Raw genomic sequence first — 12,644 nt, forward strand, 5'->3', positions numbered from 1 at the left:
CCCAGGTCCCGGACAGCATTCAGCGATTCCCGGTTAGAAAGGGGGGCTAACAGACCAACCCACTGTTGTTGGGCCAGGCTTCCCCTAGTGGCCGTGGCCTCAAATGCATGCAGGTATGCCTCAATGTCATCGGTAGCTCCCATCTTAGATATAAAGTCACTTGCCTTTATTGGGCGGGTATTTTGGACAACCCTCTGTCTCTGCAACTGCAATTCCTCTGCCTTCAGAAGGTTGGCTTTCTTTTGCTCCTCCAAGAGAGCCACGTTTGCTTGCATCTGGGCTTGCTGGCCAGCAACAAGGGCTTTCAATATGTCCTCCATTTCAGTCGGCGGGGAGCCTATGGCCAACTTGGAAAACTGGGTGATCAAACCTTCGGTATCCTCCTCTGACATGCACTATTAACGCTGAGCGTGCCTGTATTCTCCACCATCTGTGACGTCACGAGAGGCTACACAGCTTTCAGCGGGATTGCTCAAGTAGTGCAAGGAGACAAGGTTCAAACAAAACAAGGATTTTATTAAAGGTCTTGGGAAATTAACGAAAATATAACCAAATTCTGTTCTCTTGTGGCTCTTTAAGGGTTAACAGTTCAGGGATGTCTCTTCCACATCCAAAATCATAGTTCTCACTCGCTCAGTTAACTTTTCCCCAGCCTTACTGTAGTCCACGTTGCAGCTAGTGGCCAACCCAGCAAAAAGTCCTTCCCAATGTCTCTCCCGTAGTTCCACAGGCGAATATATCCAAAGGTGAGTATTTCCCAAAGGTAAGTATCTCCAAATCCTTATATTCCTCATGGAAGTGGACGTGCAGCACTCTTGTCCTCCAGAGAGCCCAGGTTGGAGACTGTGTTACTTCACAACCCACACACCCCCTCAGTGTCTCTTCCCTTCCCAAACCTTCAGCTCATCAGCTCCTCATTTGTTTCAGCTGCGTGGGAAGATTGGCCATAGAGGGGTGGAGTTCCCGACCATACCAGCAGATGGAGCCATAGCTGTCTGGGTTTGCAGCCACCTCAGGGGGATGTAACGTCCCTCCAGGACACAGCCTCTCGTGACATCACAGTGTGTTACAGTGTGTCTGTGTGTTACAGTGTGTCTGTGTGTTACAGTGTGTCTGTGTGTTACAGTGTGTCTGTGTATTAGAGTGTGTCTGTGTGTTAGAGTGTGTCTGTGTGTTAGAGTGTGTCTCTGTGTTACAGTGTGTCTGTGTGTTACAGTGTGTCTGGGTTACAGTGTGTCTGTGTATTAGAGTGTGTCTGTGTATTAGAGTGTGTCTGTGTGTTACAGTGTGTCTGTGTGTTAGAGTGTGTCTGTGTATTAGAGTGTGTCTGTGTGTTACAGTGTGTCTGGGTTACAGTGTGTCTGTGTATTAGAGTGTGTCTGTGTGTTACAGTGTGTCTGTGTGTGTTACAGTGTGTCTGTGTGTTACAGTGTGTCTGTGTGTTACAGTGTGTCTGGGTTACAGTGTGTCTGTGTATTAGAGTGCGTCTGTGTGTTACAGTGTGTCTGGGTTACAGTGTGTCTGTGTGTTACAGTGTGTCTGTGTATTAGAGTGTGTCTGTGTGTTAGAGTGTGTCTGTGTATTAGAGTGTGTCTGTGTGTTACAGTGTGTCTGGGTTACAGTGTGTCTGTGTGTTACAGTGTGTCTGTGTATTAGAGTGTGTCTGTGTATTAGAGTGTGTCTGTGTGTTAGAGTGTGTCTGTGTGTTAGAGTGTGTCTGTGTGTTAGAGTGTGTCTGTGTGTTACAGTGTGTCTGGGTTACAGTGTGTCTGTGTGTTACTGTGTGTCTGTGTATTAGAGTGTGTCTGTGTATTAGAGTGTGTCTGTGTGTTAGAGTGTGTCTGTGTGTTACAGTGTGTCTGGGTTACAGTGTGTCTGTGTGTTACAGTGTGTCTGTGTATTATAGTGTGTTTGTGTATTAGAGTGTGTCTGTGTGTTACAGTGTGTCCCCTCAAAGTCCCCGACAGCCCACCGTTTCCGTTGCTGCACACCGTTCAGTCGTACTGAACGCAACCCTTATGTGTAGGTCTTACATAATATAACATCATTTGGTGACACAATAAAAAAAATCTCAATTTGTAATATTGTAATTATTTTGCATTTGATTATGTCAGCAGTGCATTATTGTATTAGAGAGGTAAACTCCATCAGACCAGATTGCACAATTATCCCCATAGCCGCGGGAACTGGGGGTGCAGAGGGTCCTGCAAATATCAAAAATTACAAATAAAAAGCCTTTAAAAAAAGTTGTGCACTGGGCCTTTACTAGTCCTGTATTAACAGACTGATATAGCAGTCTGTAACACTGGTCCTTTACTAGTCCTGTATTAACAGACTGATATAGCAGTCTGTAACACTGGGCCTTTACTAGTCCTGTATTAACAGACCGATATAGCAGTCTGTAACACTGGGCCTTTACTAGTCCTGTATTAACAGACCGATATAGCAGTCTGTAACACTGGGCCTTTACTAGTCCTGTATTAACAGACTGATATAGCAGTCTGTAACACTGGTCCTTTACTAGTCCTGTATTAACAGACTGATATAGCAGTCTGTAACACTGGTCCTTTACTAGTCCTGTATTAACAGACTGATATAGCAGTCTGTAACACTGGGCCTTTACTAGTCCTGTATTAACAGACTGATATAGCAGTCTGTAACACTGGTCCTTTACTAGTCCTGTATTAACAGACTGATATAGCAGTCTGTAACACTGGGCATTTACTAGTCCTGTATTAACAGACTGATATAGCAGTCTGTAACACTGGGCCTTTACTAGTCCTGTATTAACAGACTGATATAGCAGTCTGTAACACTGGGCCTTTTACTAGTCCTGTATTAACAGACTGATATAGCAGTCTGTAACACTGGGCATTTACTAGTCCTGTATTAACAGACTGATATAGCAGTCTGTAACACTGGGCCTTTACTAGTCCTCTATTAACAGACTGATATAGCAGTCTGTAACACTGGGCCTTTACTAGTCCTGTATTAACAGACTGATATAGCAGTCTGTAACACTGGTCCTTTACTAGTCCTGTATTAACAGACTGATATAGCAGTCTGTAACACTGGTCCTTTACTAGTCCTGTATTAACAGGCTGATATAGCAGTCTGTAACACTGGTCCTTTACTAGTCCTGTATTAACAGACCGATATAGCAGTCTGTAACACTGGGCATTTACTAGTCCTGTATTAACAGACCGATATAGCAGTCTGTAACACTGGGCCTTTACTAGTCCTGTATTAACAGGCTGATATAGCAGTCTGTAACACTGGGCCTTTACTAGTCCTGTATTAACAGACTGATATAGCAGTCTGTAACACTAGGCCTTTACTAGTCCTCTATTAACAGACTGATATAGCAGTCTGTAGCACTGGTCCTTTACTAGTCCTGTATTAACAGACTGATATAGCAGTCAGTAACACTGGGCCTTTACTAGTCCTGTATTAACAGACTGATATAGCAGTCAGTAACACTGGGCCTTTACTAGTCCTGTATTAACAGACTGATATAGCAGTCTGTAACACTGGGCCTTTACTAGTCCTGTATTAACAGACTGATATAGCAGTCTGTAACACTGGGCCTTTACTAGTCCTGTATTAACAGACTGATATAGCAGTCTGTAACACTGGTCCTTTACTAGTCCCTGTATTAACAGACTGATATAGCAGTCTGTAGCACTGGGCCTTTACTAGTCCTGTATTAACAGACTGATATAGCAGTCTGTAACACTGGGCCTTTACTAGTCCTGTATTAACAGACTGATATAGCAGTCTGTAACACTGGTCCTTTACTAGTCCTGTATTAACAGACTGATATAGCAGTCTGTAACACTGGGCCTTTACTAGTCCTGTATTAACAGACTGATATAGCAGTCTGTAACACTGGTCCTTTACTAGTCCTGTATTAACAGACTGATATAGCAGTCTGTAACACTGGGCCTTTACTAGTCCTGTATTAACAGACTGATATAGCAGTCTGTAACACTGGGCCTTTACTAGTCCTGTATTAACAGACCGATATAGCAGTCTGTAGCACTGGGCCTTTACTAGTCCTGTATTAACAGACTGATATAGCAGTCCGTAACACTGGGCCTTTACTAGTCCTGTATTAACAGACCGATATAGCAGTCTGTAGCACTGGTCCTTTACTAGTCCTGTATTAACAGACTGATATAGCAGTCTGTAACACTGGGCCTTTACTAGTCCTGCATTAACAGACCGATATAGCAGTCTGTAACACTGGGCCTTTACTAGTCCTGTATTAACAGACTGATATAGCAGTCTGTAACACTGGGCCTTTACTAGTCCTGTATTAACAGACCGATATAGCAGTCTGTAACACTGGTCCTTTACTAGTCCTGTATTAACAGACCGATATAGCAGTCTGTAACACTGGGCCTTTACTAGTCCTGTATTAACAGACCGATATAGCAGTCTGTAACACTGGTCCTTTACTAGTCCTGTATTAACAGACTGATATAGCAGTCTGTAACACTGGTCCTTAACTAGTCCTGCATTAACAGACTGATATAGCAGTCTGTAACACTGGTCCTTTACTAGTCCTGTATTAACAGACCGATATAGCAGTCTGTAGCACTGGGCCTTTACTAGTCCTGTATTAACAGACCGATATAGCAGTCTGTAGCACTGGGCCTTTACTAGTCCTGCATTAACAGACTGATATAGCAGTCTGTAACACTGGTCCTTAACTAGTCCTGCATTAACAGACTGATATAGCAGTCTGTAACACTGGTCCTTTACTAGTCCTGTATTAACAGACCGATATAGCAGTCTGTAACACTGGGCCTTTACTAGTCCTGTATTAACAGACCGATATAGCAGTCTGTAACACTGGTCCTTTACTAGTCCTGTATTAACAGACTGATATAGCAGTCTGTAACACTGGTCCTTAACTAGTCCTGCATTAACAGACTGATATAGCAGTCTGTAACACTGGTCCTTTACTAGTCCTGTATTAACAGACCGATATAGCAGTCTGTAGCACTGGGCCTTTACTAGTCCTGCATTAACAGACTGATATAGCAGTCTGTAGCACTGGTCCTTTACTAGTCCTGCATTAACAGACTGATATAGCAGTCTGTAACACTGGTCCTTTACTAGTCCTGTATTAACAGACTGATATAGCAGTCTGTAACACTGGTCCTTTACTAGTCCTGTATTAACAGACTGATATAGCAGTCAGTAACACTGGGCCTTTACTAGTCCTGCATTAACAGACTGATATAGAAGTCAGTAGAACAGGGTAAACCCTGTATCTCCCGACCCCTGCAGGGTTTCCTGTAGAGTACTAACGTGTTCTAGACTGTGTCCCAAAAGGCTCCCTACTTCCTATAGAAGGGTTAGCTGACAACGTCAGGAAAACGATGGCCACGCTTCAATGGGGCAGAAGTCAATGAGTTGTTGTGATTCTGGATGGCCAGATAGCTAACAACAGTGAGAAGAAGTTGCCATGTGGGGAATCATAGGTGGCTCCTTTCAGCTGGTTTCATCTTGTTCTTGATACCATGTCTTGTTTTGAGGTGTTTTGACTGATTTCATGTCGATGGCAAAAATTCGCTAGCTAGCTAACCAACAACTGCAATGATGTATTTGATAGACAACAAATGCTTATTGTGTAAATATATTTATGTTTTTAATAAACATTGGAGACTAAATATAGTTTACATGTTGTCAACAGTCTAAGCCAACTCCGTCTGCTTTGCCCCATATTTGCGCACGTGTCGGTTTGTTGCTAAACAACCAACCCATCTATATATGCAGTACTTTTGACCGAAGCCCGTGCACTATTAAGGGAATAGGGTGCCATTTTGAGTTTTCAAGTTACACGTCCGTTCCCTGACCCTTCCCACTGGACACAGACGTCATTTCAACGTCTAGTTTTGATTTACATTTGGTTGAGTTGTCAACTATTATGAATTCAATGTGAAATCAACCAAACATTTCACCATGTCATTGGGTTTAGGCTCAAAGTTGGGTGAATAAAAGACGAAATTCCCTTATGTTGAATACTTTTTGCAAATCCAATCAGTTTTCCACATTGAATCAACGTCATCACATTGGATGTTTTAGTTGAAATGTCATGGAAACAACATTGATTCTATCACATTTTGCCCAGTAGGTTTCTCCCTCTGTCTTTGTTAAAATCTCCCCCTCCATTCCATATTCACCATCTCTCCACTTCTCTCCATTCCTTCTTATGTACCTTTCTATCTCCCCCTCCCTCTCTCTCCCCCTCTCTCCCTCTCTCCTCCTCTCCCCCCTCTCTCTCCCCCTCTCTCCTCCTCTCCCCCCTCTCTCTCCCACCCTCTCTGTCGCTCTCTCTTGCCCCTCTCACTCCCTCTCTCCCCCTCTCTTCTCTCTCTTTATTTCTCTCAGTCTGCATCCACAAGTAGTGCGCAAATGTCTCTCATCATCAGCGGTGCATTCATCCTCGGACCTCCTCCGCCTGTAAAAAATGCACTGCTTCAGTTCTGTCTGATCTCACCCTGCATGCACAAGCAGCTCACCATCACCTAGCATCACATCAGCGCCCCCTCGGCTGGGCCGACGGAGGATTCATCCCAAATTGTACCCTAATCCCTATGTAGTGCACTGCTTTTGACTAGGCACTGTAGCGAATAGGGTGGCATTTGGGACTCATCTGGAGAGTTAAAAGAGAGATTTGAGGACCGTTGGAGAGGAGTTACAGTACATGATGAGTTGACTTGTATTCCGGCTGCGTCCTCTTCAACTTTGTCCCCGTCAGGTCAGCATATCGGCGCATTATCACAACATAGCCGAACTTCTTCTTGACGTGGATCGTCTGGATGTTTTTGTAGAAGTAGACATATCTTCTAAGGAGCGGCGTGGATGGTTAATGACATGCTTTTACATTTATATTTCAAGACCTCCTAAACACGAGTCCCATCAGGGAAAATAAGGGAATTGTCACGATCGTCTTCAAAAGGTGCAGACCAATACGCAGCGCGTTGAGCGAACATGATTTTATTAAATTAACGTACTCACTACAAAAACAACAAACAATGACGAAACGTGAAGTCCTCCGTTACAATGACTGACAAGGAACAAAAACCCACAACACTAAGGTGAACACTGACAGTTTAAATATGGCTCCCAATCAGAGATAACGAGCCGACAGCTGACACTCGTTACCACTGATTGGGAGTCACACGACCAAACAATGAAACACAACCAAATACAACACAACCAAATGAACACACCCTGGCTCAAAATACACAGTCCCGAGCCAGAGCGTGACAGTACCCCCTAAAGGCGCGGACTCCCGACCGCGCCTACACCCCAAATAGGGAAGGGCTGGGTGGGTATTGCTCCTCGGAGGCGGCTCCGGCCCGGGCTTGACCACCACCCTACTACAATCCCCCCGCAGTGTCCCCAGTCCGATCTGACCCAGTTAGCTGGATCAGGACTGCCCGACGCGCACCCTGGCTTTCAGCGCGTGAGGCAGGAATGGACCGGACCTGGCAGACGATACGCACCCTTTGCATGGTGCGTGAGCCGGAACAGGCCTCACCAGGCTGAAGACTCGCATCCCTGGCTTGGTGCGAGTAGCAGGAATGGGCTGAATCCGGCTGACGACTCGCACCCTTGGCTTGGTGCGAGTAGCAGGAATGGGCTGAATCCGGCTGACGACTCGCACCCTTGGCTTGTTGCGAGTAGCAGGAATGGGCCGGACTGGGCTGGCGACGCGCACCACAGACCTGGTGCGGAGAGCAGGAACGGGCAGAGCCGGGCTGACGAGACGCACCACAGGCTTGATGCGGAGAGCAGGCACGGGCCGTGCCGGACTGACGACGCACACCACTGGCTTGGTGCGGGAAGCTTGGATGGGCCGGACTGTACTGGGGACACACACCACTGGCCCTACACCGGGATCTGGAACGGGCCGGACCGGACTGGCAACACACGCCAGTACCTCTCGCCGTGCCTCTACTTCCTCCATCCCTCTTCGACCAGTGGCCCCCGTAACCCGGCGGCCTTCTCCGGCACCCACTGGGCCGCTCTATCGCGGCCTCCTGCTGGTCCGACGTCGTGAGCCCCCCTAAAAATTTTCGGGGCGTCTCTCCTACCCGTGGACCAGGTCTCCATGTCCCTCGCCAGCCTCTCGCCCTTCTGCCATAATGTCAAGCCCTTCTCTTCCTCACTCGGCTTGACCCAGTCCAGGAGGCGAAGGAGATCTGTGAGGGATCTCCCTGGCGATGGCTCCTGGACGCGCTGCTTGGTCCCATCTTGGTGGGTTTTTCTGTCACGATCGTCTTCAAAAGGTGCAGACCAATACGCAGCGCGTTGAGCGAACATGATTTTATTAAATTAACGTACTCACTACAAAAACAACAAACAATGACGAAACGTGAAGTCCTCCGTTACAATGACTGACAAGGAACAAAAACCCACAACACTAAGGTGAACACTGACAGTTTAAATATGGCTCCCAATCAGAGATAACGAGCCGACAGCTGACACTCGTTACCACTGATTGGGAGTCACACGACCAAACAATGAAACACAACCAAATACAACACAACCAAATGAACACACCCTGGCTCAAAATACACAGTCCCGGAGCCAGAGCGTGACAGGAATTTCCTACAATATCTGGACAGCGCAGGCCTCCCTTCAAAATAAGATGTTATCTCAATATGATCAATGTTATGGGAAAAAAAGTATAAATGAATAAAAAAAGAAATAGATGACTTTTTCAGGACCTCAAAAGACTTCACACACAATCCACATAAAAGGAAAGATGGTGGAATGGGGGAAGGAAATCTATTTTTCAAGCCCTTGGAGAGGTCACTTCAGAAGCCAGTGACACTGAAATGAGACCGACCTTGTTCACCCTGAAGACAGTCTTTCTCGACCATCTAATAGTATCACTTCTCTGCTGCCACTCACACCTGCTCGCTCAGAATCCCTCTCTCTCTGAAACACAGATTGTCATAAACATGTCTATAGCTGTGACAAGGTGTGTGTGTGTGTTTGTGCGCGTTTATCCATGCATGCCTGCATGTGTGTGTGTGCTACAGACAGACAGACAGGCAGGTAGACAAGCAGAGAGACAGACAGGCAGACAGACAGTCAATCAATCAGACAGACAGGCAGACAAACAGACAGACAGACAGACAGACAGGCAGGCAGATAAGCAGACAGACAGACAAGCAGAGAGACAGTCAAACAGACAGACAGGCAGACAGGCAGACAGACAGACAGACAGACAGGCAGGCAGACAAGCAGACAGACAGACAAGCAGAGAGACAGTCAATCAGACAGACAGGCAGACAGACAGTCAATCAGACAGACAGGCAGACAGACAGTCAATCAGAAAGACAGGCAGACAGAAAGACAGTCAGACAAGCAGAGAGACAGTCAATCAGACAGACAGACAGACAGGTGGACAGACATACAAGCAGAGAGACAGTCAATCAGACAGACTGGCAGAGAGACAGTCAATCAGACAGACAGACAGACAGACATGCAGAGAGACAGACAGACAGACAGGTAGACAGACAGACAGGCAGGCAGGCAGGCAGGCAGGCAGGCAGACAGACAGACAGATAGGCAGACAGACAGACAGACAGACAGACAGGCAGACAGACGCTCTGTCTTCCACATCTTCCAGTAACAGATCAAAACATGATTCTTTATCCCAGGTGGATTGTTATTGTGGGTGACACGCAACAAACTACATCCCAGCCTGAAACAACAGATTCTCCAGGCCTGGTTATGTGGAACAGCGTTGCAGAGTGGTTGTTTATGAAATATTAATGAGTTTTGTTGGAAAAAACAGGGCCTGTCACTGAGGCATCTGCCGTGTAATTGTGGAAGAGGGGTTGACAGTTAGGAATATCTAGAGGTGCTGCTAAATAATTACAACATACACACACACACACACACACACACACACACACACACACACACACACACACACACACACACACACACACACACACACACACACACACACACACACACACACACCTGTCTCCCTGACTCAGATCTCCAGCATGGAACATTAAACAGTACTCAGATGTAGAACACAGAGGGATAGAGACTAGATGGGGTCCCGCTCTCTTTCTATCATTTTAACATGGCATACTTCAAATCATCAATTAGTCCCAAATCATTCAATATGCTGAAGGTAGTATTGTAAAAGTACATAAAATTCCCCCAAACTAACATCTCAGTGTAATTTTGATGACCAAAAGGTGATCAATGACTCATAGAAATAGGAATACAGATAAGACACGATAGAAATATCAATCAAAGAAATAGACACCATAGTAATGTGCCACCCTCCGTCCCAACTTAACGAAATGATGAATGAACAGACTCCCTACCTTTGTCTTTGCTGCCCTCCGCTGGTGAAAAGATGAACAATCGATAACTGTGGCCATCTTGTGGTGAGAAAGGAACATTACAATCAAATACCTCTTTTATTATTATTTGTTATTAGTTTTTGTACTTTTTCTCCCCAATTTCATGATATCCAATTGGTAGTGACAGTCTTGTCCCTTTAAAAAAATTAAAATACTTTTGGCAAAACATTTGTCTTCTTTAACTTCATTTGATTTAGTTAAACACATGAGACCCTTACACTGACCAGGTTTATTTCCAATACAATATTACAGAAGAAGTTGCAACATGTGAAAGAAAGACAGCTAGAGATGGTGTGTGTGTGTGTGTGTGTGTGTGTGTGTCTGTGTGTGTGTGTGTGTGTATGTATGCAACGTTGTGCATAAGAAGAATCCAGAATGTGTCGTTGGTATGTGCTGACTGACGACAGGAAAGAGTAACAACGTTTAGCAGGCAGGTGACTTTGTACATTTCTAATGTGAACCGACATAAATGTATACAAATAATAATATAGAGATATGCTATAAGATATCGGTGGCTTGGTTATTGCTTATAGTCCTATGTACATGTTCGTCACAGTGTTTGGCTTGAATCCAAGGGTTTGAACAACAGATGCACGTTATAGTTAGCCTGGTTCCAGATCTGTTTGTGCTCTTGCCAACTCCATTACTTTCACTGCAAGCCAATTGGTAGCCTGGGTACCAGTCTGTTTGTGCTATCTTTCCACTCCTTGAGTCGGAATCATGGCACAAACAGATCTAGGACCAGGCTAGCCAATTGGCATGACGTTGAGTGATGAGGATTTGGCGTGATGGCACAAACAGACTGGCACTCAGGCTACGTTGTATATAGTTACGTAAACAAGTGACTATGTGTTATATAGTTTGGAGGTGAAGTCCTTTAGTAATGTAGTCTGAAACCCAGATCTGTTTCGTGTTAACATTCCACTCCTTGTACTCTGTGTCATGTGCCAAACATGGCGTGACAAGAAGTGGAATGTTAGCACAAACAGACTGGTACCCAGGCTATCAGTGATGATGTACAGTAGGTATAATTATATTACATGGTGTAATTTAGGACAAGGATGTTGAATTCCACTTGCAAGTATAGGGTTACGGCTTCCAAGAGGGTGAAGAGGTCGCGATAGATGTTGATTCTTCTAATGGAACATTTGGAGGGTGACCTTTAGGGTCAGGGGTTAGGGGTTAGGGGTTAGGGGTTAGGGGTTAAGCTTGGAGTTGTGTAACAAGCGTCACAGTATAGCTTCCTTCCCTGGGCGCTGGGCTCCAACCAACCAGGGATCATGTGCCTCGTATATACACATGACCCCCCCTCTTGACCCCCAGCGTCTTAGCCAATCACACTATAGAAAGGGTAGCGATTCCAACTCTGTTGCATATGGTTTTTAGGTCTTGGTGGGTGTGTGGGGGGGGGGGGGTACTCAGCGGGGGTTGAGAGCAGTGGTCGGGGACTTGTTCAGGATCTTCAATGTCTGGCACTAAGGTACATCTGAAGAGATGAGGATGGTAGGGTGTAGGGGTTGGGAAGTAGGGTGTAGGGGTTAGGATGGTAGGGTGTAGGGGTTAGGATGGTAGGGTGTAAGGTCTAGGATGTAGGGTGTAAGGTCTAGGATGTAGGGTGTAGGGGGTTAGGACGTAGGGTGTAGGGGGTTAGGACGTAGGGGTGTAGGGGGTTAGGACGTAGGGTGTAGGGGTTAGGAGACGTAGGGGTGTAGGGGTTAGGATGGTAGGGTGTAGGGGTTAGGGGTGGCAGGGTGTAGGGGTTAGGATGTAGGGGTGTAGGGTTAGGATGGTAGGGTGTAGGGGTTAGGATGTAGGGTGTAGGGGTTAGGATGTAGGGTGTAGGGGTTAGGATGGTAGGGTGTAGGGGTTAGGAAGTAGGGTGTAGGGGTTAGGATGTAGGGTGTAGGGGTTAGGACGTAGGGTGTAGGGGTTAGGATGGTAGGGTGTAAGGTCTAGGATGTAGGGTGTAGGGGTTAGGGTGGCAGGGTTTAGGGGTTAGGGTGGTAGGGTGTAGGGGTTAGGGTGTAGCGGTTAGGGAGTAGAGTTCCATTCCAGTCCTGGAGGGCAGAAACCCTTCTGTTTTGTCTTTCTACCTGGTAGTTAATTGCAGTCACCTGGTGTCCCAGGTCTGAACTAGTCCCTTATTAGAAGGACAGGATGAAAACGAAAGTGTCTCCTCCCTCCAGGACCGACATTGAACAGCCCTGGTTTAGGGGTTAGGGGTTA

At 46.0% G+C, this 12,644-nt stretch overlaps 1 pseudogene; it reads right to left on the bottom strand.

Annotated features, from left to right (window-relative positions):
* Nucleotides 1–12,382: 12,382 nt before the first annotated feature.
* Nucleotides 12,383–12,644, bottom strand: part of LOC123481304 — a 9,173-nt pseudogene continuing 8,911 nt past the window's right edge.

Source organism: Coregonus clupeaformis, unplaced genomic scaffold (genome assembly GCF_020615455.1).
Source record: "Coregonus clupeaformis isolate EN_2021a unplaced genomic scaffold, ASM2061545v1 scaf2577, whole genome shotgun sequence".
NCBI lineage: Eukaryota > Metazoa > Chordata > Actinopteri > Salmoniformes > Salmonidae > Coregonus > Coregonus clupeaformis.